This window comes from Moschus berezovskii, chromosome 21, assembly GCF_049115385.1.
Source record: "Moschus berezovskii isolate FMDL1 chromosome 21, NW_MosBer_1.0, whole genome shotgun sequence".
NCBI lineage: Eukaryota > Metazoa > Chordata > Mammalia > Artiodactyla > Moschidae > Moschus > Moschus berezovskii.
In genome coordinates this window covers 22,178,299-22,204,406 of record NC_142480.1, presented here as the reverse complement: position 1 = coordinate 22,204,406, position 26,108 = coordinate 22,178,299, and the positions used below count along the sequence as shown (strand labels likewise).

At 39.4% G+C, this 26,108-nt stretch overlaps 1 protein-coding gene and 1 pseudogene across 1 annotated transcript in view; one reads left to right on the top strand and one right to left on the bottom strand.

Annotated features, from left to right (window-relative positions):
- TTC6 (tetratricopeptide repeat domain 6) overlaps positions 1–26,108 on the top strand; it is a 221,746-nt gene that overhangs the window by 49,032 nt on the left and 146,606 nt on the right.
- On the bottom strand, positions 21,282–22,135 carry LOC129550536 (small ribosomal subunit protein eS1 pseudogene; annotated as a pseudogene).

Sequence of the window (26,108 nt, the reverse complement as noted above, 5' to 3'; positions counted from 1 at the left end):
AGATTAGTCCTGGGTGTTCATTGGAAGGACTGATGCTAAAGCTGAAACTCCAATACTTTGGCCACCTCATGTGAAGACTTGACTCATTTGAAAAGACTCTGATGCTGGGAGGGATTGGGGGCAGGAGGAGAAAGGGACGACAGAGGATGAGTTGGCTGGATGGCATCACCGACTCGATTCATATGAGTTTGAGTGAACTCCGGGAGTTGGTGATGGACAGGGAAGCCTGGCATGCTGCAATTCATGGGATCGCAAAAAAGTCGGACACGACTGAGCGACTGAACAGAACAGAATGTTGTCATGTTGGTCTATCTGAACTATCCTTGCATCCTGGGAAAAAGTCTTGTTTATATTATAGTATGTTTTTATACAATGAGAATCTCTATGGGGTTTTTGCATTTATAGTTTCACCTGAGATTGGTGTATACTTTTTTTTTCTTGTACTATCCTTGTCCGTTTTTGGTATTAATATTGTTCTAGATGCATAAGCTGGATGCTTTCTGTCTTTTTCTGTTCTATAAATTTTGTATAAGAGATGGGTTGTTTGTTCCTTGAAAGTTTGGTAATTTTTACTTGTAATGTCGTGGCTTGTGTCTTGGATAAACAGAGATTTAAAAAAAATTATATCAATTTCTTTAATGATTATTAATTTATTCAGACTTTGAATTCCCTCCCTCCCTAGTGGGTCAGTTTTGTGACATATATTTCTAGATAATAATTTTTAAAATCAAGTTTTGCTGTATTTATATTATTTTTCTTATTTTGTGGTTTATAGTCTTTTGATTTTATAGATATGGAGTCTGTCTCAGCATACAGTGGGTATGAATCCCAGTCTCCAAACACGGATGTGCAAGAAATATGTTTATTTCTTTAGAACTCAATTTAGTCTTTATTTGGGGTTTCCATTCCATCAGGACAACAGAAATTTGGTCTTAGGCAGTTTGGGGTTTCCCTATCACCTTGCCTGGGATGTTTACGGAGTCTCTTAAGATTGCATCCCATTCTTTGTCTGGGACATCTTTCGATCAGGTGGTCCACTTAGGGGTCCAGTTAGGTCATGTTAGGAAAGAAGGCATGAAGTCTTTTGCCTGTTGGAGGGTACTCCAACTCGGCCACTTAGGAATGGGCCTTTGGCTTGGAATACTTCTCTACCAGAGTCCTCATAGCTTGTGTTGGACTTGTATCCTTGTATGGGAATATCTTTTCCTGTTTCCTATTCAAAATGTATGTCTTTGTTCTGCCTGAGTGTGTGTGTCATATGGTACCTGGTGAACCCCATTACTTATCCGTCCATTGCAGGGAGGGGATGGGGCCTTTCATTCTATAAAACAAGAGTTCTGGACTTCACGGAGGCCTCTGGTCCTGTGTTGGCTGTCAGGAGGGCCTTGCTGGCTGTGGTGGACCTACGGCCACTAGTGAAGCTGATCCCACGCTGCCTCTTTATGTAACATTGTTCCCTCCAGTGCTTGACTATGTCGTGCTTTCCTTGGTAATACCAGTACCACGACACAGTGGGCAGGAGTGTTTGGACTTCCCCTCCTGGTGATTGGCCACAGATGCCACTTGCTTGACAGATTTTCTCTCCATCATAAGTCCTCACAGGTCCCTGCTGAGTTGCCCATTGTTCCCATCTCCAAGACTCCTTCCATTTCCCCACATTTCCCATCTGTGTTTGCCACTCATGGGCATACAGAAATCATTTTGCTATTCTCAGGCTATGCTGGGACGTGGTAAACTCTGCAAGATTATACAGTGTTCCATCTGCCTTGATGCTCCCACATGGCTGTTTCCTCTCAGAGATCTTGCTGCTTTTTGGATTCTCCATTTGGAAAATGATCTCAGATCTTTTCTGCCCCCACTCGCTGTTCCTACAAACACATCTCCCTCTCGTTTCCTTTGGGCTTAGCCCTGGGGAGCTGGGTATGAGTCCCCATCCCAGGGATCCAGCAGCATTCTGTGTTTTAATCACCTCCCCCCAAATGTTTTCCGGTCCAGGAATTTAATTCTTTTCTAGCTGTAGAGGTAGGACATGTTACTCAGATAAACTCATCTTGTTTGCTCCCAAATCAATTGTTACTGTTTTATGTTCTTCTTTTCATAAGACTCCCCAGTTTTTAAAACATGAAAACCAGAACGGGCTCTTGTTTTATCACTTTATCCTGCAGAAGCATCTTTTGCCTGAGGCCTTGGGTCCAGAATGGCCAAGTTGAATAAAGGGAGAATACTGTGAATGTGGGTTGGAGGGAAATGTCAGTGGATTCTTCAAAGCTGTCCCTTCAGACCCTCATTTGAAAGATGAGGGACAGAGTCTCAGAGAAGTAATGGACTTGCCAAGGTCACATACAACAGAGACCAAACTCCAGATCTCTACTATTTTTGCGTTCTTTGATGTTATATATTGTCTTAATAGTTATTTGAAACACTTATGGAGTCTAGATTCTACAACCCAATACTTATTTCACCTCAGTTTCGCATACTTTATAACTGTCATCATGAGGATCCCTTAGCCAATGAACTATTATAGATGCTCCATTTTCTTAATAACTATGGGTTCAGGACAAATATGCCTTTTTGGCAGGGGTGGGGGGGAGTGCTGCAGGGCATGTGGGATCTTAGTTCCCTGACCAGGGACTGAACCCATGTCCCCTGCATTTGGAGTCCCAACCATTGAGCCTCCAGGCAAGTCCCAAATATGCCCTTTTAAAATGTTTTCTCTTTCAGTAGAAACATGTTCTAAAATCTCTTCTACTTCTTCCCCTTTGTAAAAGTGAGTGGGACTTGTTCCCCCTTGCATTCTCATTACCTGCTCAGGTACCCCCTAGCAGAGGTGCTAAGTTGATTCTTTTCTTGAGGACCAAGGACACCATTTTGGAAGTTGGTTCCTAATACTATGCTATAATAAAGTAATGCCCATGGTCTTGGGTAAATGAGGTATTTGTCCCCCATACCCTGTGTCCAACTGTGCTTTGATTCCACACACTCTGGATCCAACTGTGCTTTGAGTTCTCTTGTTTTCTTTTTGTAATTTTTGTTTCCTCCTTCCCATTATGCTAGCAAGTGTCTGTGTTTTGCAGTCAATATTTCATTATGTTGTAAGTATCTTCCACAGCTCTCTTCCTAATATCTTTTGTCTGCTCTGCCCTAAGGCTTTGAAGTTAGGTAAATAAGCCTGGTGATATTGTTTGTAAAGTGAGGGTAAATAACCTCCGAGGGAGAGCCTTCCACGCTTTCCTATGGGAAAGTTTGCGAGCTTCTTTGGCACAAGCCTTTGCTGACCCCTCTTTGCATGCTCGAAGGCCTTTTTTCTTACATCCTGCTTCCTGTCTCGGCTAGATCCGTGAAGGTGCAGGATGTCTGCACAGTGAACAGGTGAGGATCAACTGCTTTTTTTCCCCTTCCTTTTCTTCGTTGATTCAGAGATTCTGTAAGAATGTTTTGCATATGATTATGCCACATTCTGAGAAGAGAGCCATTAACTAGGGTAGTTGCAAATAAAAATAAAAAAATCACCATCCCAGAACCACAGAATACCTTTGGGCCATTTCATGCAAATGGTACCGCTGGCCTTGGGGGCTTTCTGAACCGCAACTGTCAGTTTAAACAAAACTCCAAACCCAATTAAACTTTTGTTGCATAGGGTGCTATTTTGAGAACTGGTTGGACGGCTTTTAAAACTTAATGATGAAGCTCTTCACCAGAAGATAAACAGGAGTACAAATACTTGGTACACATATTTTTTTAAAGCTAACCGTAAGCTGGTCTTAGTTTTATCGTTTTGTTGGAAAATGGAGAGCAATCTCCTGCAAACAGATTAGTTGTAATGTTTGCAAGTTTTCATCACATAGTTGGTACATTGTAAACTTGAGATGAAACTTTTTTTTCTCAAGAGAGAAGACTGTTTACTAGTATTATGATTGAAATACTCCAATGATATATATTAGTGAATTCTCTTTAGTAAGAGTGGACACTATAAGCCGACACTATGCCTGTGAAACTGTGTTGTTTTTTTCAAGACCCTTCTCTATGCCTCCCTATCCCATTCCTCTTTTCTTTTTCTTTCTCACATTCTATCTCCCTCTTTCAGTACGACTAGTTCTTAGTTCCCTATCACCATGCATTTGAATATTTAAGTAAAACATAATCAGCCTTTTCATCATTGACTTGGCCCATAGAAGAAATTGAAAATTTTTTCATCCATGATTACTTTTGGGATTGTTTAAGAAAACACCGCATGGTTAGCTTGAGTCAAGTAGAGAGTGCAGGGTGGTAGTCTGTCTAGGATGGGTACAGAGAACAGAGGAAGATAGCATCAGAGTCGCAGTGGTCAGCCCACGGCCATGGGAAAGTGTAGGTTTGATTCTGATGGTTTGGGGATGCATTGTAAGAAGGGGAGTGTCACAACACTGTGAGTGTTTAGAAAGCCTGTCCTGGCAGCAGTGCCAACATGGCCTGGTGGTAAGCACAAGTTAGGAGGAGTTAGGAGCTTTAATCCAGAAAGAAGTGAAGAATATCTGAATTAAGGCAGGGCAGTGTTGCTGCAGCACAGGGCACTAATGAAACAGCTGGGCATATTCAGGTGGTGAATTCAGAATTTGGTGCTGATGAGGGTAAGCCATTTAGATGAATCGTATAAAATGTTCTTTTATAGGTAAAAAATGATGGGATCAGTACTTTTTCATATGATTCAGTTTAATCTTTGCTGCAGGTTAGAGAATAATGTGCAGTGAGATTGACTGTGATGGAAAGAAAAGAATCTGGACTATGGCTGGAAGAGGTTATATAAAGGTTTTCTTTGAAAGGATGTTTATATGCTGAGGGGAAAGACGACCTGGGGGGAGAGTGAAGCTGTAAGAAGAAATGGATTTAATGTTGTTGTTTCTTGGATTGCTTTATTTATTTATTAAATTTATTTTTAATTGGAAGATAACTGCTTTACAATGTTGTGTTGATTTTTTTCCCCTGCATCGACGTGGATCAACCACAGGTATACATATGTCCCCTCTTTCTTGGACCTCCCTCCCACCTCCCACCCCACCCCACCCCTCTAGGTTGTCACAGAGCACAAGATTGAGCTCTCTGCATCATACAGCAAATTCCCACTGGCTATCTATTTTACATATGGTAATGTATATGTTTCATTACAAATTGAGAGTTGCTTTATTTATTTTAAAAACATATTTACTTATTTGGCTGTGTCGGGTCTTGGTTGCAGTATGCAGAATCTTTAGTTGTGGCACGTGGGCTCTAGTTCCCTGACCAGGAATTGAACCTGGGCCTGCTGCCTTGGGAATTCGGAGTCTTAGCCCCTGGACCATGAGGAAAAGTCCCCAAATGTATTATTTTTTTTACCACACTTTGCAACATATGGGATCTTAGTTCCCCAACCAGGGACTGAATCTTTGCCCCCTGCAGTGGAAGCACAGAGTTTACCACTCGACCACCAGGGAAGGTCAGTATTATCATTGTTTTATTTGAATTTTTGTCAAAATAATAGGGAGATATAGTTTAAAAAGTTATATAGTACTACTTGATTTTTTTTTGTAATTACAACAGTTCCATATCTCTCATTTCTAGTCCCCATAGAAAATTATTCTTCAACCTTTTAACTACTCATCTTACATGTATCTTTATTTTTCTAAATAATATTTTAATGCTGCTCTTTCTGATTTTTTTATATTAGCATCTGTTGATTTTCTTTATGAAATATAATAATTTAGTGCTTTTTCTACCATTTACCATCACTCCATGGCACGTACATTTTCCTATCTTCTCAACATAATCATAATTTTTGATATTTGCAATGTATTATTTAGGAAGATATCATAGCTAACATTTTCTTTATTGAGTAACTCCCTTTTCCTAGAATTGATGATTGTGGAGTTTGTCTTTCTTCCCCTAGTTATTTAGTGTTTTGTGTAAGCATCACTAGTTTCTTGCTGTGCTCTTTGATACATCATGTAATCTTTCATGTTCTTTCTTTGAGACTTTTTGGAGTTGATTTCCTGGTAAGATCTGGGTTAATTGCTCTCTGGGCTACTGTTATACTTACTCGTGGCCTTGGCATTTGCCTTCATCATCTGTGACTGAACCCCATAGCTTCTGGTTTCTTGACTTACTAACTACCAAGAAAGGATACATAGGAGGTACTTTTTTTAAATCTCACTTGTGAAAGTTTCTGTATCTTACCTTCACTTAACAGTTTGGTCACAGAATTCTAGGTCAAAAGTTACTTTACTCAGAAATTTGGAAGTGCTATTCCATCTTCTAACATCTGTGGTTGCCGGTCAGAGCTTCAGTGATGTTCTCCTTTCTGTTCCCTTCTAGTGACCTTTTTCTCCTCTCTCCAAAAGCCTTTTGCTCCAGGTTTCCTGCAGTTTCACAATGGCATGATGTGGTTCCTTTACCACTGGTTTATGGTGGGCCCTCGCAGCCCTTTCATTTTAATAACCCAAATCCTTCAGTTCTGGGAAATTTCCTTTTATTACTTATAAGCCTTCACATCTGTTTTCTCAGTCCTCTCTGGAACTCCTCTTATTTGGATGTTGGTTCTCTGGAGTGATTCTCTTATTTTCATTTATTTTTTTCTACTATTTGCTTCCTTGTTGTTGCCTCTTTGTTCTGGGAGAATTTTCTTAATTCTTTTTTTTTTTTGTATTGATAGATTCATTCTGCTGGCTTATTTTATTCTTAACCCTTTCTGTCCTCTGCCCTGGTGTGGGAGAGATAGTTATTTGGCTGTATGAAGGGGAGTTCTAGGGAGGCTGTCTTCCCTTGCACCCTCACTTTTGGAGATTATTGCCTCTAGTCCCTGGGGCTTCCCCAGTGACTCAGTGGTTGAAGAATCAGCCTGCACTGCAGGAGCTGCAGGAGTGGTGGGTTCGATCCCTGGGTCAGGAAGATCGCCTGGAGGAGGGCATGGCAACCCACTCCAGTATTCTTGCCTGGATAATCCCATGGACAGAGGAACCTGGCAGACTGTAGCTCATAGGGTTACAAAGAGCCTGACAGGACTGAAGTGAATTAGCACACACACTCACATCCAATTCCTAAATCCTTCCGAGGTTACAGTTTGACTTGTTTTGCTTCTAGGCTTTCATTTTTGTAAAGCGAGGTTACATTTCACAGAGAATTTTTGATAAAAAACATTTACAAAATATTCTCATGTCAGCTTATCAATGTTTAGTATTGTTTTTAATGTGTGCCTTTATTTATATATTTGCAAGTTACTATAAACGTTACAGTAGTAAGACACCAGAATAAAGAACAGTCTTATAAAACACATTTTGAGGTTCTCATTGGCTTTTAAGTCATGTCCAAAGTAAACTTCCTTTAATATATTTGCTCCCAATTAGACGAGTGTTTATTTAAAGCAGTGCCTTCTTATATTTGAAACTTGTCTAAGATAATTGTTTTTTTACTCTTTTTTAAAAATTGAAATATCATTAATTTATAATGTTATGTTAGTTTCGTATACAACAAAGTGAGTGTTATATGTATATATATATTCTTTTTTTATATTCTTTTCCATTATAGTTTATTACAAGCCTGGCAGGCTACAGTACATAGGGTCACAAAGAATCAGACATGACTGAAGTGACTTATCACACTTTATTACAAGATATTGGACATAATTCCCTGTGCTATACAATAGGACCTTGTTGTTTATTTGCTTTATACATAATAGTTTGTATCTGCTAATCCCAAACTCCTAATTTATCTCTCTCACCTTTTCCCTTTTGGTAATCCTAAATTTGTGTTCTACGTCTGTGGGTCAATGTCTATCTTGTATATAAGTTCATTTCTATCATTTTTTTAGATTCCACATATAAGCAATATAATCTTTCTTTGTCTGGCTTACTTAATATGATAATCTATAGATTTATGCATGTTGCTGCAAATGACATTATTTCATTATTTTTTATGTCTGAGTAATATAGATGGAAAAACAGTGGAGACAGTGTCAGATTTTATTTTTTTGGGCTCCAAAATCACTGCAGATGCTGATTGCAGCCATGAAATTAAAAGACGCTTACTCCTTGGAAGGAAAGTTATGACCAACCTAGACAGCATATTAAAAAGCAGAGACATTACTTTGCCAACAAAGGTCCGTCTAGTCAAGGCTATGGTTTTCCCGTGGTCATGTATGGATGTGAGAGTTGGACTATGAAGAAGGCTGATCGCCAAAGAATTGATGCTTTTGAACTGTGGTTCTGGAGAAGACTCTTGAGAGTCCCTTGGACTGCAAGGATATCCAACCAGTCCATTCTAGAGGAGATCAATCCTGGGTGTTCATTGGAGGGACTGATGCTAAAGATGAAACTGCAATACTTTGGCCACCTCATGCGACGAGTTGACTCACTGGAAAAGACTCTGATGCTGGGAAAGGTTGGGGGCGGGAGGAGAAGGGGATGACAGAGAATGAGATGGCTGGATGGCATCACCGACTCTGTGGACATGAGTTTGGGTGAACTCTGGGAGTTGGTGATGGACAGGGGGGCCCGTGGTGTGCTGTGATTCATGGGGTCGCAGAGAGTCGGACATGACTGAGCGACTGAACTGAACTGAACTGAATATTCCATTTCCCTCTCTCTCTCTCTTACAAAACACACACACACACACACATCAAATTTTCATTATCCATTTATCTGTCAATGGACATTTAGCTTGCTTCCATATCTTGGCTATTGTCAATAGTGCTGCTGGGGTCATGTATCTTTTGAATTAGACCTTTTCCTGGATATAAGATCATGGTATCCAGTCCCCATCACTGCATGGCAAATAGATGGGGAAACAGTGGAAACAATGGCTGATTTTATTTTTCTGGGCTCCAAAATCAGTGCAGATGGTGATTGCAGCCATGAAATTAAAAGACACTTTCTCCTTGGAAGGAAAGTTATGACCAACCAAGATAGCATATTAAAAAGCAGAGACATTACTTTGTCAACAAAGATCTGTCTAGTCAAGGCTATGGTTTTACCAGTAGTCATGTATGGATATGAGAGTTGTACTGTAAAGAAAGCTGAGCACGGAAGAATTAATGCTTTTGAACTGTGGTGTTAGGGGAAGACTCTTGAGAGTCCCTTGGACTGCAAGGAGATCCAACCAGTCCATTCTAAAGGAGATAAGTCCTGGGTGTTAATTGAAAGGACTGATGTTGAAGCTGAAACTCCAATACTTTGGCCACCTAATGTGAAGAGCTGACTCATTTTTAAAAGACCCTGATGCTGGGAAAGATTGAGGGCAGGAGGAGAAGGGGACGACAGAGGATGAGATGGTTGGATGGCATCACCGACTCAATCGTCATGGGTTTGGGTAGGCCCTGGCAGTTGCTGATGGACAGGGAGGCCTGGCGTGCTGCAGGGTTTATGGGTTGCAAAGAGTTGAACATGACTGAACTGAACTGGATATATGCCCAGGAGTGGGATTACTGGATCATATGGTAACTCTAATTTTAGTTTTTCAAGGGACTTCCATACTGTTCTCCATAGTGGCTGTACCAATTGCATTCTTACCAACAGTGTAGGATGGTTTCCTTTTCTCCACACCTTCACTAGCATTTATTTTTTGTAGACTTTTTGATAATGGCCATTCTGACTGGTATGAGGTGGTACATTATTGTGGTTTTGATTTGTATTTCTCTAATAACTAGCACATGAGCATCTTTTATGCCCTTTGGCCATCTGTATATCTTCTTTGGAGAAATGTCTTTTGTAGGTATTCTGTCTATTTTTTGGTTTGTTTTTTTTTTTTTTTTTTTGTTATTGAGTTGTATGAGCTGTTTGTATGTTTTAGAAATTAATCTGTTGTTGGTAGCATTGTTTGCAAATATCTTCTCCCCTTCTGTAGGTTGTCCTTTCATTTTGTTTGTGGTTTCCTTTGCTGTGCAAAAGCTTATAAGTTTGATATGGTCCCATTTGTTTATTTTTGCTTTTATTTCTAGTGCCTTCAGAGACTGGCTAACCTAGGAGAACATTGCTACAATTTATGTCAGAAAATGTTTTGAGTATGTTTATTCTAGGAGTTTTATGATGTTTGGTCTTATACTTAAGTCTTTAAGCCATTTCGAGTTTATTTTTGTATATGGTGTGAGGGTGTATTCTAATTTCATTGGTTTATGTGTGTCTGACTGGGTTTCCCAACACCATTTGCTGAAGAGCTTATCTTTTCTCCATTGTATATTCTTGCCTCCTTTATCAAAGTTTAATTGACTATAGGTCTGTGGATTTATTTCTGAGCTTTCTGTTCTGTTCCATTGACCCCCATGTCTGTTTTTGTGCCAGTGCTGTGCTGTTTTGATTACTGTAGTGTTGTAGTGATGTCTGAAGTCTGGGAGGGTTCTTTTCCAGCTTTGTTCTTTTTCCTCAGGATCAATTCTGAATCTTTTATGATTTCATATCAATTTTAGGATTACTTATTCTAGCTCCGTGAAAAAATATCATGGGTAATTTGATGGAGATTGCATTAAATGTGTAGATTGCTTGGGATGGTATGGCCATTTTAACTTTCACTTCTTCTAGTCTGAGGCCACAGGCTATCCTTCTATTTCTTTGAATCATCTTCACTGTTTCCTTTATCAGCGTTCACCTCCTTGGTCAAGTTTATTCTGAAGTACTTTTATTGGATGCTATTTTAAAAGTTTTTTTTTTTAACTTTCTAATATTTCATTTGTCACTGTAAAGAAATGCAAAAGATATCTGTCTGTCAGTATCCTGCTACCTTACTGTATTCATTTATCAGTTCTGCTAGTTTTTGTGTGGTCTGTAGGATTCTTTCCCTATGGTGTCATGTCATTGGCATATAATGACAGTTTCACTTTGTCCCTTCCAATTTGGATACCTTTTATTTCTTTCTTGTCTGATAGCTGTGGCTAGGACTTCTGGTACTATGTTGAATAGTAGAGGTGAGAACTAATATCCTTGTCTTTTTCCAGATTTTAGCACGAAGACTTTTAGCTTTTCACTGTTGAGTATTACGTTGGCCGTGGGTTTGTCATAAATGACTTGTATTAGGTTGAGATATCTTCCCTCTATACCCACTTTGATAAGACTTCTTTTTTTCTTGAATGGATGTTGAATTCCATCAGATTCTTTTTCTGCATCTATTGAGATACTCATGTAGTTTTTGTCTTTTCTTTTGTTGATGTGGTGTGTCACATTGATTAATTTGCGTATGTTGAGCCATGCTTGTGAGCTTGGAATGAATCCAACTTGATTGTGGTGTATGATCTTTTTTTAATGTGTTGTTGGATTCTATTTGCTAATGTTTTGTTGAGAACTTTTGCATGTATATTCATCAAAAATATCAGCCTGTAATTTTCTTTTTTGATGGTGTCTTTGTCTGGTTTTGGTATCAGGGTGACGGTGGCTTCCTGGAATAACTTTGGGAGAGTCCCTTCCTCTTCAGTCTTTTAGAAGAGTTTGAGAATTGGTATATGTTCTTCCTTAATGTTTGGTAGAATTCTCCTCTGAAGTCATCCAGTCCTGGATTGTTGTTTTTAGAGAATTGTTTTTTAAATTAGATTTTTGATTTCAGTTCTAATAATTGCTATGTTCAAATTATATATTTCTTCTTGATTCAGTTTTGGTGGGCTATTTATTTTTAGAAATTTGTCCACTTCTAGGTTGTGCAGTTTGTTGACACTTAGTTGTTCATAGTATTCTCTTATAATTCTTTTTTTTTTTTTTGTATTTCCGTGGTATTGAATGTTATTTCTCTCAAATTTCTTATTTTGCTTATTTGGATACTCTCTCTTTTCTTCTTGGTGAGCCTGGCCAGAGGTTTGTTGGTTTTGTTTACCATTTAAAAAAAACAAGATTTTGGTTTTATTGATTTTTCTATCTCTATTTTATTCATTTCCTCTCTGATCCTTATTATTTCCTTCTTTCTGCTGACTTGAGATTTTTTTTTTTTGTTGTTGTTGTTCTTTTTCTAGCTCTTTTAGATGGTAGAGGTTAGGTTGCTATTTGAAATTTGAATTTTTCTTGTTTGAAGAAGTCTTTATTGCTATGAACTTCCCTCTGAGGACTGCTTTTGCTACCTCCTATATACTGCAAGGAGATCCAACCAGTCCATTCTAAAGGAGATCAATCCTGGATGTTCATTGGAGGGACTGATGCTAAAGCTGAAACTCCAGTACTTTGGCCACCTCATGAGACGAGTTGACTCACTGGAAAAGACTCTGATGCTGGGAAAGGTTGGGGGACTGGCAGAAGGGGTACATTGAAGAAAAAGATGGTTGATGGATCACCGATTTGTACATTTTGATAACTCCGGGAGTTGGTTGTGGTACAGGGTAGGCTGGCTGCTGTGAATTTCTGGAAGGTCGCAGGAATCACACCTGAGGACTGCTGCTACTACTGATAGATTTTTATATGATTGTATTTTAGAAACGCTTTTTTTTAAATTGAAAAGATAGTAAAAGCATAACTTTAAGAAAATATTTGGAAGTTGGAACTGACAGAATCATTAGAGAATAAAGCAGTTCAGGGATGAGTAATTTTTCTCTTGGTTTGTCTAGTCTCTTAAATTTAAGCAAAAATATATAGTGGGTACTTGGATAAAATTTAAATTAGTTTAAATAATAGCACTCTGAAAAATATGAGTAAGTCAGGTATTTGAGTTATTAAAAATTTTTGTTTTCTAGATTTTATAATTGATTATACTTTGGCCACATCATGTGAAGAGTTGACTTATTGGAAAAGACCCTGATGCTGGGAGGGATTGGGGGCAGGAGGAGAAGGGGACAACAGCGGATGAGATGGCTGGATGGCATCACCAACTCAATGCATATGAGTTTGAGTGAACTCGGGAGTTGGTGAGGACAGGGAGGCCTGGGTGCTGTGATTCATGGGGTTGCAAAGAGTCGGACACGACTGAGTGACTGAACTGAACTGATAATCTACTGATGCTAGTCTGGAGATTATGCTTTTCCATTTATCAGCTTGTTCCTTAAATAATTTCTAAATTTATATTAAGTTTGTGATTTCATTATGCTGTGGATGGGTTTGGAAACTCTGAGTAAGTTATTTTGGCTGCTCTTTGGATGTGTCACTTACACCCTTCACCACTCCCCACCCTCACCCCTGGCCTCACCCCCAGTTATTTAAATCACTTGCATGTCTAGTGTAGTGGGCTTGGAGATTTTGACATAAGACTGGAAAAAGAAGAATCATGGCCAATGCCACCCTTGAATTTTGATATCGTAAAGATGAATGTTAGTTGTTCAGTCAGGTCTGTTTGTGACCCCATGGACTGTAGCCTGCCAGGCTTCTCTGTTCATGGGATTTCCCAGGCAAGAATACTGGAGTGGGTTGCCATTTCCTTCTCCAGAGGATCCTGACCCAGGGATTGAACCCAGGTCTCCTGCATTTCAGGCAGATTCTTTACCATCTGAGCCACCTGGGAAGTCCTTAAAGATGAATATTTATAATGAAACAATTTGACAAAATTTTTATCTAAATAGAGAAACTGAGTGGTACCCAGAAAAGCAAAGACTAAAGAAGGAAAAAAAAACTCTTATGTATAAAGTGGATAGTTTCTCATAGTTTCGCAAATAATTCCTCTAGTTTCCATTTAACTTTCTGCATTTTAGGCTATTTCCAGCAGTTTAAAAATAAAACTTTGTGTTTTAATTTCTATTAATATACTACTTCTTTGCTACCATGTGATTAATATGAATTATGATATCTTGAATTTTTAGAGTATGAACCCTCAACCAGGATTACTGTTTTTGTTCCGAGAACTACCTTTGTGTCAATTTGAACTAACGGTCTTTTTCTTTGAACTTTTGGCTGTATCTATAATATAGGCATATCATATCCCTGTTCTAGATTTTTATTTTTCTAACAGCTCCTCCCAGTCTTATTCAGCATGACTCAGCATCATGCAGGGGCCCAAAATACTTTGAATAGGTATCAACAAAAGATAATAAAATGACTGTAGATTCCCAGAAAATGTACAGATAAACATTAATCTGATAATACAACTACCTAGTATCTGTCATCACTCAATATTTTATTTGTGGGTATTCATAAGGGACTTTCCTGCAAAGTCTTTATTTTTTTTTAATTAAAAATTTTATGTAGTCCTAGAATTCAATGTGCTGGTTGCTCAAAATTCATTATGATTATCAATGTATATTCCATTTACATGGTATTTAATATTCAAAGTGCCCACACATGTCATATGCATTTAAATATGATAATAACCTTAGGTGATGTATATCATGATCATCATTTTATAAATAAAGACAATAGTTAAAACCAAAAAAAAATATTTTATGTATTTGTTTTTGGCTACTCTGGGTCTTTATTGCCTGTGAAGGCTTTCTCTAGTTGTGGCGAGCAGGGGCTACTCTTCATTATGGTGCAAAGGCTTCTCATTGCGGTGGCTCCTTTTGCTGTGGAGCACAGGTTCTGAGTGCGCAGGCTTCAGTAGTTGTGGCACGTGGGCTCAGTAGCTGTGGCTCAAGGGCTTTATAGCGCAGGCTCCGCGACATGTTATTCCGGTCTAGAGATCGAACCCTTGTTCCCTGCATTGGCAGGTGGATTCTTAACTGGATCACCAGGGCAGTCCCTTCCACAAAGTCTTAAGCATGGCTCTTAATTTCAATTTGTTGTTATTTTCTTTTGGAAATAGAATAATAATTCCAATAAGTTGGAATGATAATAGTCATTATCACATGGATTTGTTGGATGTTTGTCAAGTGTTCACTGATGCTTGGACCACCGTAAGTGCCAAGTAATTCTTAGCTTTCGTGGTATATTCTTTTGCCTATCTCTTGTTAAATATCTAGCTTTTGGATGTGGGTTAGATATTTTGGAAACAAGCAAATGTCATTTAAAGCAATGTCTTTCAAATACAATGGGTGAACACTTTTGGAGTAAAGCCTTTTTGGGTCAAAAATCCAGGTATAGCAATGAAAAAGGAAGACAGTTTTTCTTTTGGAGAAAGCAAATTGTCTCTGAATGCAGTTCCAAAGATATTCCAAAAATTATGGATTTAAGTGTGGAACTTCCAAAATGGACTCCTTTAAAGTAGTTGGCAGCATCAAGAACACAAAGAATGAGGTGTTGCCCAGCATTAATTCAATCATGAAATGTCTTTGAATGAGTACTATATACACATCATTCCCTTCGGATCTCATGGAAGGGACAGGCTTCAAATTCCCACACAATTTTGCATGCCACATGGTGCTATGATCCCTTGTGATGTGGGTAGACAAAGTCAAGGATGCTAATGTGTGAACATGGATGAGTTTGATTTAAGAGGATTACCCTGTCTAGTGGGAAAATGAAATAGCTTTGGTAGGAGGTGGTTAAGTTGGTTGTAGGTTATAACAGCTAAGAGGCCAATGTGGAAATTCCAGAAATATTTAGGCAGCAACTTAAGGATTTGGTATTGAGCTGGATTTCGGAGATGAGGGAGAGCAGAAATGTCACAGATGGTTCCTCCTTTCTGGCATTTGTACATTGCCACTCTGGAAAACAACTAGCTTCTTCTCCTTTTTTAAAAAATATTTGTTTATTTGGCTTTGTTGGGTCTTAGTTGCAACAGGAAGAATCTTGAATCTTTGTTGCTGCATGCATGATCTTTAGTTATGGCATGAGAACTCTTAGTTGTGGCATGTGGGGTCTAGGTTCCTGACCAGGGATTGAATCCAGGCCCCATGCTTTGGGAGCATGGAATCTTAGCCACTGGACCACCAGGGAAGTCCCACACAACCAAGTTCTTGAAATCTATAAAGAACTAGAGATGGATGATTCTAAAAGCACATTTTAATCAGATAGAATGGCATAAATACAAAATAGAAGTTCAAGTAATGTGTTGTGGGAGCAATGAATTCTGAGTGAGCATTCAAGGAGGAGAGACACTTAAATAAAAAATCATTTTCAAAAGGTTTAGAAGGTTTGGAAACTTTCCAATTAAAAAAAGAGGAAAAACAAAAAACAAAACAAAAAAAACCTCCTTCTCCCCCAAACCTCCTGAATGCATTATTTATCTACCTGTGCTACCTGGAGAGAATCCCTGAAACAGTGTATTCAGAAAGAAAATTCCTGACAGAGGGACAAATGTAAATAGGGTACTAAGCCAAGAAAGGACCCAATGTAGTTGGGGAACTATACCAATATGAATGATTTGAAGAAAATCATTCTATAAAAAAAAAATCAATCTATAAAGAAAAATAACACATTTGCAGTCATACCTCAGTGATATTGTGGGTTCATTCCAGACCATTGCGATAAAATGAGTCACACGAATTTTTGAGTTTCCTATTGTGTATAAAAGTTATGTTTACACTGTAATGTAGTCCATTAAGTGTGCAGTGGTATTGTGTCTGAAAAATGTACATACCTTAATTAAAAAATACTTTAATGCAAAAATTCATCTGAGGCTTCAGGGAGCTGTGGTCTTTTTGTAATAGTAACATCAGAGATCCCATTTCACAGATCACCATAACAAATATAATAACGAAAAAAGATGGAAATATTGCAAGAATTACCAAAATATGACACAGAGACACCAAGTAAGCCAATGCTGTTGGAAAAAATGACACCAACAGACTTGCTGGATGTGGGGTTGCCACAAACCTTCAGTTTGTAAAAGTGCAATAAAGCAAAGTGCAATAAAACAAGGCATACCTGTATTGGTGTGCTTCATGAATTGAAAATTATTTCATACATTGCTTATCATTGTATAGATTTTTTCACAGGTATCAATTTTATAAAAATATTTTGATTAATAAAGTTTAAAGCAGAAGGTCAAAGTAGAGTGGTTGCTTAAATTCTTTAACTTAAACTCCCAGTGAAGGTAATTTTGAGAGGAGATACCAATTTATCTTGTTTTACAGACAATATGGTATGTAGTGAGGTGATAACATCAGTTCAAGCCATGTAACTCTACATAAGGAGATAAGTTTGATTTCTTTTGTTGATATATACCAACTCTTAAAAGTATTTGTTTTGTCAGAAATTCCAGAGTGGAAAACTCATTCCTTTGGTCCTCTTTAGAAATACATTTTTCCCCACAAAGTGTTGATTTCTTGTTAGTTATCAGTCATTTACATCAGGGGTCACCAAACTTCTCTGTAAAGTAAATAGTAGATAGTAAATAGTTTAAGCTTTGTGGGCCAAGAGGTGAAATCAAGAATAATGTGTAGGTACTTCTATAAGAAGAGAATACGAATTTCCAAAAATATCAGTGAGATTAGAATTTTTTTAATGGACATTGAAATTTGAATTTCACAAAATGTTATTTTTCTTTTTCTTTTAAAAATCATTTAAAAATGTAAAAACCATTCTTAGCTCATGGACCAAACAAAAACAGGTGACTGGCCAGATTTGGTAGGCCATCTTTTGCCAAATCTTGATTTATATTATATTATGAAAGACTGTCATTTTATGTGATCAGGTTTTCCTCTTTTGAACAAAAGAGAGATGGAGGGGGCCTTGGCCATTGTTACTTAAAAGTGTGACTTGGTAAGGCTTGCAGTTGGGGGTATTCTTGGTTTGACTAGTCTTAGCTTTCTGTTTTTAGAAAAGTCCTGGATAAATAAGATATCTGAAAAAGTCTTTCTTTTGCCTTCACTTTAGAAATGTATATGAAGGTAAATGATTATGGAAACTCATGATATTTTGAGAATACATCTATGCTTCCACTCTAAAATTTGGATCTTGGCCTTACAAAACTATAATCATTGGGTGACATAGAGTTGATTTTTCTTTGAAATATAAATTATATTTATATAATTTATTAATTACCGAGACTTAGAAGTTGGTTAATCAAGGGTTACTCTTAATCATCAGTTCTCTTATTCATGTTATCAAGTGGAACCCTTTTTGCTTTGTTAGTTATGCCAGTTGCTTCAGACATGATGTTCATGATATTAACATAGATAAAATTTTGAGAAAACAGTGTCATTTGTTATACCATTTACTGTTTGAAAAGTCACAGAATTTCCATTATGAAATTTAATGCAGAGATTTATTCTGTGGGGAGTCAGGTTCCCAAATCATCACTTAAATTGAAAATGATGAACAGTCCTAACTGTCCCTGAGCATCTTAAAGGACAAGGGGACAGATAAGACAGCTACACAGGCTTCCCAGGTGGTGCAGTGGTAAAAAATCTGCCTGCAAATTCAGGAGATAAAAGAGATGCAGGTTAGATCCTTGGGTTGGGAAGATCCCCTGGAGAAGGAAATGACAATCCACCCCAGTATTCTTGCCTGGAAAATTCCATAGACAGAGGATCCTGGAGAGCTAGAGTCCATGGAGTCAAGAAGAGTCAGACATGACTGAACGACTAAGTACATATCACACACCACAAGACAGCTACACAATCTCCAAGTAAGCCCAGGAGAGCTAGGCTGAGCCCAAAATGACATGGCTGGTTAATGTTTTGGGGCTATACATCTACTTAAAACTGAAATCACAGTCCTTAGGTGAGATGTTCATACTCAGGCTGCATCGGGAACTGAGGCAGCAGCTGAGTCAAGCTTGTCATCTTAAGCACATGCAAGAGCCTTTATTTAAATAGACGATTCTTTTCTGCTTCTATTCCCAACATATATAGTTAAATCTGTTGGAGCCAAATGAATATGTAATTACAAAGCAGTTTACAAATGAAACGAGTTATAAATTTAAATCTGTTTTTCGATTAGCCCATCTATATTATATTTCTGCTTAGCCAAGATCAGTGATTTCTAGCATACCAGAGAGTCTTGGGATCACATGGAGGTGGGCAGGAGGAATGAGTGGAGAGGGCCTTGGCCCCCCAGCACTCTCCATCAGTCCTTACCCAGGTACAACACTCCCCCCCCCTTTATTTTTTACTTTATTTATTTTTGACTGTACTGGGTCTTTGTTGCTTGGCACAGGCTTTCTCTAGTTGAGCCATGCTGAGCACGGACTCTAGGGCTCCAGTAGTTGTGGCACACGGGTTTAGTTGCCCCATGGCATGTGGAATCTTCCAGGACCAGGAATCGAACCTGTTCCCCTGCACTGACAGGTGGGTTCTTAACCACTGGACTACCAGGGAAGTCCCAACATTCCCTTTTTAAAGAATGCTTTTATTATTTTTGCTTATACTTTTATTATTCTTTGGCCATGCTGGGTTTTCGTTGCGGCACACAGGCTTTCTCTAGTTGTGACAAGTGAGGGCTACTCTCTGATTGTGGTATGTAGGCTTCTCGTTGCGATGGCTTCTCTTGTTGCTGAGCACGGGCTCTAGGGTGCTCGGGCTTCAGTAGCTGTGGCACAAGGGCTCCGTAATTGTGGTTCCCAGGCTTTAGAGCACAGCTCAGTAGTTGCAACATACAGACTTAGTTGCTCCATAGCATGTGGAATCTTCCCAGACCAGGGATCAAACTCATGTCTTCTGTATTGCTAGGTGGATTCTCTACCACTGAGCCACCAGGGAAGCCCCCGGCATTCCCTTTTGATCTACTTTTTTGCTGGACCTTCAAGCATGAATTTATTTGACAAAAAGAGATCCTTTTTTTTTTTTTTTCTTTTTTCAATTTTTGGCTGTGCTGGGTCTTCGTTAATGGGTCTTCTCACTGCAGCGGTTTCTCTTGCTGTGGAGCACAGGCTCCAGGGCGTGTGGGCTTCAGTAGTTGCAGCACGTGAGGCTCCCAGGCTCTGGAGCATTGGCTCAGTGGTTGTGGTGCATGGGCTTAGTTGCTCCACGGCATGTGGGATCTTCCCGGATCAGGGATTGAACCCATGTCTCCTGCAGTGGCAGAAGGATTCTTTACTGCTGAGCTACCAGGGAAGCCCAAGATCCTGCTTTTTAAAAAGTTGAAAGCTGATCTAAAGTTTATTACCACCTGTCTAAATTCTCCAGTGCCTGTCACCATGCCTAGCAGTTTTCCTGCTTCTCTCGGGCAGTTGCTGTCTTGTCATATGGCCTGTGGGATGCCTTATCTGGGCAGAGGCTCCCTTAGGAGAGAAAGGAGAGGAAATAAAGAAAGATACCCCCAAACTCATTTGATCTCAATCTGCTAAAACCCCTCTCTGCCTCCAGCCTTGTCATTTTCAGCTCATGTCTTCTGAGGGAGTAGGTGGAGGGGGCCATTTACCCAGCTCCCATCCTGGCGGTGTCCACCGCAGCTCAGGGCTCTCAGAGCTCTCAAGTTATACTGTGCTGGCCCCAGCACTGCATTTATGACTTTTGTGGGCCCAAGGCACTTTTGCCTTTGCAGTCCCTTGTATTGTAGAAAATATTTGAAGATTACATTATTTGACTCTGTTGGTATAAAAAAGAAATAGATTTCAGGCTGGATTCATTATTACATGTTCATTCTTATATTTATCATTTTCATCTGATTGTAAAAGAAACTAAAATGAAAACGTTTTTGTAGGTCTTCAAAATATCACAGGCCCTGGGCACTGTATCTGTTGAGTCCACGGGACATGTTAGCCCTGGTTAGAGCAGGGGGATTAGGTTGGGGAGAAGGACTCTTTTTCATCCCTTAGAAAGATGTGTTAATTAATTTTTTTACTCTTTACTTATAACACCCATTCTCCCCAATCATATACCTACTATGAATCAGACATGAGTTCTGTTGGATTGAACCAGGAGACAGATTTGAGAGACAGAAGTGTCACTCCTCTCAGAAGACAAAGGCTTTCTTGTGGGATGCTGCTGATCATGCCTAGCTTTTTCATTCTCCGGGTTTTTTATTTTTTCCCGCAAGTGACTCCATATTCATGCAGATGAGATTTTGGGAAGTCTGTTCATAAGACTTTGCCAGGCATGTCTAAACATATCTGAATTCCATTTAGACTCAAGTTCAGTTCAGTTCAGTCGCTCAGTCGTGTCCGACTCTCCGCGACCCCATGAATCACAGCACGCCAGGCCTCCCTGTCCATCACCAACTCCCATTTCAAAAACTTGAGGGTTATTTTTTATTAATATTTTCCTTTGATCTGTGAGGATATCCTTAAAGAATGGAGAATGAGATTTTTTTTTTCTTCAGATTTTGTTGTTGGGTCTTCATTGTGGCACACCGGCCATCTCTAGCTGGGGCACTCGGGGGCTTCTCTAGTTGCAGCACTTGGGTTTCTCTGTTGCAGAGCATGGACTCTATAGAGTGTGTGGGCTCCGTAGTTGTAACATGTGGCCTCTCTAGTTGGGTTTAGTTACCCTGCAGCATGTGGGATCTTAGTTTCCCAACCAGGGATTGAATCTGCATCCCCTTCTTTGGAAGACAGATTCTTAACCACTGGACCACCAGGAGAGTCCCAAGAATGAGAATTTAAAGAGAATATTCTTTTAAATCTTTTTTTTTTTTTTACCACAAATAAGATCTTTTATTTGTCACCATTAACAGTCTGCATTTTAAACTGATTCTTGGACTGGTGGCTCGTATCCATCAGCTCGTTCAACTTTAGCACCTGTCTCATCCCCAGTAGCTTTTCCAGAACTACTACCTTCACCATGTAGCTCCATGAGTTTTCCCAATTCAAATTTGGGCTTCTTCAGCATTTTTACTTTTCTAACGAAGACATCATGGAGTGGATAAATAGATTGGCAAGCCTTTTCTATGTCTTTTCCAATGCTATCTGGAATCAATTTATTGACCACCTCTTTCAAGTCATCTGTCTGCACCTCTCGGGTCATGATTTCCATCATCTTCTTGCGAATCTGGCGCACCTGCTGGTGCTGGGCATAAGAAGTCTTCCGAATCTGATTGTTGCATTTTTTAGTAAAACCCACACAGAACAGACGAAGCAAGTAACCATCGGTAGTCTTGACATCAACATGAGCTTCAATCATGGTCTGCCATTTTTTGACCATGGAGCACATTTTGTCACGGGTAAGATCCATACCATGAAAATTAGTCAGGCAGTTTTTGCCCTGAACATCCTCAGTAATTAGCTTGAATTTTCTAAATGCTACTTTATCATTCTGCAGATCAGCAAGACTCACTTCAAAAACACGACCTTTGAGGCCATCAGACGCGATTTTGGTTCCTTGCGTTCTCATGACCAATGTTTTCCCAATATTCCTTATATTGAACATAGCTGGTGCTTTCACATCATACCAGTCTTTTTTAGAAAATGGGTCAACCACTTTCTTCTTGGCTCCCTTTTTGCCTCCTTTCGTAAGCCGCTTGTTCTTGCCGACCGCCATGGTGCCGCTCAGAGAGCCAAAAGGCTCTTTTAAATCTTATTTCCACTGATTGTGTCTTAAGTTAGGCCCTCATCAGCTTTCACGTGAATCCTTTCAACATCTTCAGGACCAACTGCCAGTTCTTACCTTCACTGAAGTTTATTTACCAGCCACTTGTTATTATGTTATTTCTCACAAAAATTTGGCTGGACTCCTACTGATCACAGGATAGAGTCCAACTCCAAAATGTAGATAACCTAGAGGGTGGTTCATGATTTAACCTTATTAGCTTCATACTTTTCTCTTAAAATCTAATGTCAATCACCAGATATATCAGTCAGCTAATGCTGTGTAACAGCAGCTGTCTGAATCTAGGAACAGTTTTATTATAGCTCTCACATCTCTTGGCTGGAGTTATTTGATCTAAGCTGAACTTGCATATGGGTCTGTGAGTCCAGTTGTTCATGTATCAGTGGGTCAACTTGAGGCTTTTACTGGAGCAGCTCTGCCCCTGGGTTTCCCTTTTGGGACTAACATGTAGAGCAGCCTCATCCATGCATGTTTTCACCCCGAACCCATTGGTTTGACCTGGCGTGCCTTTCTCACAGTGACAGCAGAAGCTCAGGAGAGTAAAATGCAGGACCTCTTGAGCTCTGGACTTGGAATTGGCCCATCATTACTTGTGCCAAGTAGTGGCACAAGTGGTAAAGGTTCATTCTGAGCCATTGTGTCATGAGGAAGCCTGGCACGTCTATTCTTGCTAAAACATTATTATGATACTTCTTGCTTCTTGATCCTGTGACTCCTTTGGTCTTTTCTCCCACTGATTCTGTGAGTCTTGCCCATCTTCCAGTGCCTTTTATATGACAAGAGCCTGTTTTTGATGCTTCTGACTGCGAATGTTGATTGAATCACTTGATGACTTGAGTAAGCTTTTTGCTTTCCCCAACAGATGAACTTCCTTGCTCCTAAAATTTGGAAAGTGGGAGGACGGAAAGTAAGAATGTAGCTAATATGGTACAAGTTCTAACAACTTCATATAAACCAGATGAATAGAATGATTTCACTTTTGAATTGAAATCTGGCTGTCAGGAAAGCCATTTTAGAGAATCAGGTGAGCACACAGCCAAAAGACTTATTCCTATCCCTTGAAAATAGACATGGGGGACAGGAAGTGAAGGAGCCAGTGTGAATACATCCTCTATCCTCACCCTGTTTATCTTTAGTAAGTGACGTATGTATGCCTGCCCCTTGGGGAAGAGAAAGGACCTAAAAATCTGCCCAAAGAGTATTTTTCCACACGAAATGCCCTTTGTATTCCCCAGACACATTTAGATCCTACCTTTCTGTCATGCCTGTTTTAAGGAAACACTGCCTTCTATTCTAAAAACATTTAATTTGTCACCTCCTTGCCCTCACTCCATGGTACAGATTTACTTTCTACCTCTGTTATGGCATGTATTATTGTTGTTTACATACATACCAATACATTTGTCTGTCTAGGCTGTGAATACCTAAGTGATTGGAATCAAGTCTTACTTGTCTTTCTGTTTTTAGTAGGATGGATCAAATGAATCCTAAATGACCTGGAGGCAAGATTATTTATATTTTGTCTTTTTATCCCTTACTTCACTCCACATAGTTCCTCAGACTTAAGAGTTAACTATAAATACATATTTGTCAAATGTTGTAAATAAAAGTATGCTTACACTTGGAGACCTGAATTTTATTATTGAAGAATTTGTTATTAAATCATATGTGATATTAGAAGGCTTTAAGAATATACTTATGGACTCTGCTGAATCATTTCCACTCCTAATCCATGTGAGAAAAGTTTGGAGGAGTTTGAATTTGGTATGGGGAATATAGAACAGAAGTTGGATATTGATTCTCCTTTATGGGTGATATTAGTCATTCTTCATCTGAACTAAGGAAGATGTATACATTGCCTAAAATGAAAACAATTTGGATATTACTTATAGATTTATGTTTCTCAGGGGACTTACAGAATTTCCTTCCTTGGCTTTGCCTAGTAATAGGGCAAAGAACCACGTTCGTGGTGTATCTTGCTTCAAGTAAGCTCTCTGTAGTTTTCAAATACTATAGCAATGGTGCTTCGCATGTGTCTTTTAAAGTTCCCGACACAGGTAATGAAATGTCAGATGATAATATTTCGTGATGTACAGGATAATTATGTGGGACAAAGAAAGGCGTATTAAGTATCACCCAGTATATATTGCTAATGCACATACTTTTTGTAAAGACCTAGCACAAAATACTTACCTTTTTATTGGACTTTCTTAAGCAATATATATCTTTTAAAAGAGCTAAGAAAAATTATGTAATTATAGGTAATAGGAAAGAAAACATATTTTTACCTAAATAAAGAAAGGTAATTGCTTTGAGCTCTTGAAGTCTTGGGTTCTCTGCTGCTGCTGCTGCTGCTACTAAGTCGCTTCAGTCGTGTCTGACTCTGTGCGACCCCATAAACAGCAGCCCACCAGGCTCCCTCGTCCCTGGGATTCTCCAGGCAAGAACACTGGAGTGGGTTGCCATTTCCTTCTCCAATGCATGAAGGTGAAAAGTGAAAGTGAGGTCACTCAGTCGCGTCCGACTGCAGCCTACCAGGCTCCTCCATCCATGGGATTTTCTAGGCAAGAGTACTGGAGTGGCTTGCCATTGCCTTCTCTGTTGGATTCTCTAGGAACCATGAAATATCTGAAGAGTTAGAAATTAACCTTTAGTGCCTTTTAAAGTTATTTCTTTGTAACAAATCACCTCAAAATTTAGCAGTTTAAAACAATGAATATGTATTGTTTCACATAGTTTCTGTGGGTCAGGAGCAGCTTAGTTAGATGACTCTGACTGGAGGTCATGGGATTGTGGTCAAGATCTTACTCTGTGTGTGTGTGTGCGTGTGTGTGCGTGCACGCCTGCACGCTAAGTCACTTCAGTTGTGTCCGATTCTTTGTGACCCTATGGACTGTAAGCCACCAGGCTTCTCTGTCCATGGGATTCTCCAGGCAAGAATACTGGAGTGGGTTGCTATACCCTCCTCCAGGGGATCTTCCTGAACCAGGGATTGAACCTGCATCTCTTATGTCTCCTGCATTGGCAGGCATGTTCTTTACCACTTGTGCCACCTGGGAAGCCCCAAGACCTTGTTGGGGGCTGCCATTTGAAGACTTGACTGTTGGGGACTAAAGAATCTGGCTCCAGGATGCCTCAGACACAAGACTGGCAGTTTGGTGCGGGCTGTTGCCAGGAGACCTCAATTCCTTACCGTGTGGACCTCACCATAGGACTGCTTGAGTGTCCTCGTGGCATGGCATCTGGCTTCCCCTAGAGCTAGTATTCTAAGATAGAACAAGGTTGGACTTGCAGTATCTTTTATGATGTAGCCACATACTGTCATTTCCACTGTAGCTTATTAATGATACAAGTCCTCCATATTCACTGAGGTGGAAGACTACTCAAGGGCATGATTACCAGCAGATGGAAATCACTGGGGACCATCTTGGACATGGGCTATCGGAGTCTGTTTGTAATAAGATTTGTGTATGGTACTACGGATGTTTTTGATATTTATATGGCTGCCATTCAGGTTCTGTTTTTTTTTTAAATCATATATTTTAGAAGTGACAGTTTACTGAATACAGGGGTCAGCCATCTGGAACACAATCCCATAAACTGTTTAATTTAAAAAAAAAAAGTCAACTGTGGTTAAGAACGAGTGCAAAGCAGCTCTGGCACATTCTTGTGCCTTTGAGCAGGATTCTGCAGGCCAATGCCAGCAGGGTTTTGCCTGCAGGAAGCAAGAGAAAGTCAATGCAAATCAAGGCAGTTTCTCAAGAAAATAACCTGTGTGGACAGGTATTTGCTTAGGGCCATAAAAATGTCTTTTTTTCCTTCTTTCTGAAACTTTAACTTCATAATAATTTATTTAAAGGCAGTGCACCTTGAATAAGTGCTGATGAAACCATAGATGGATATG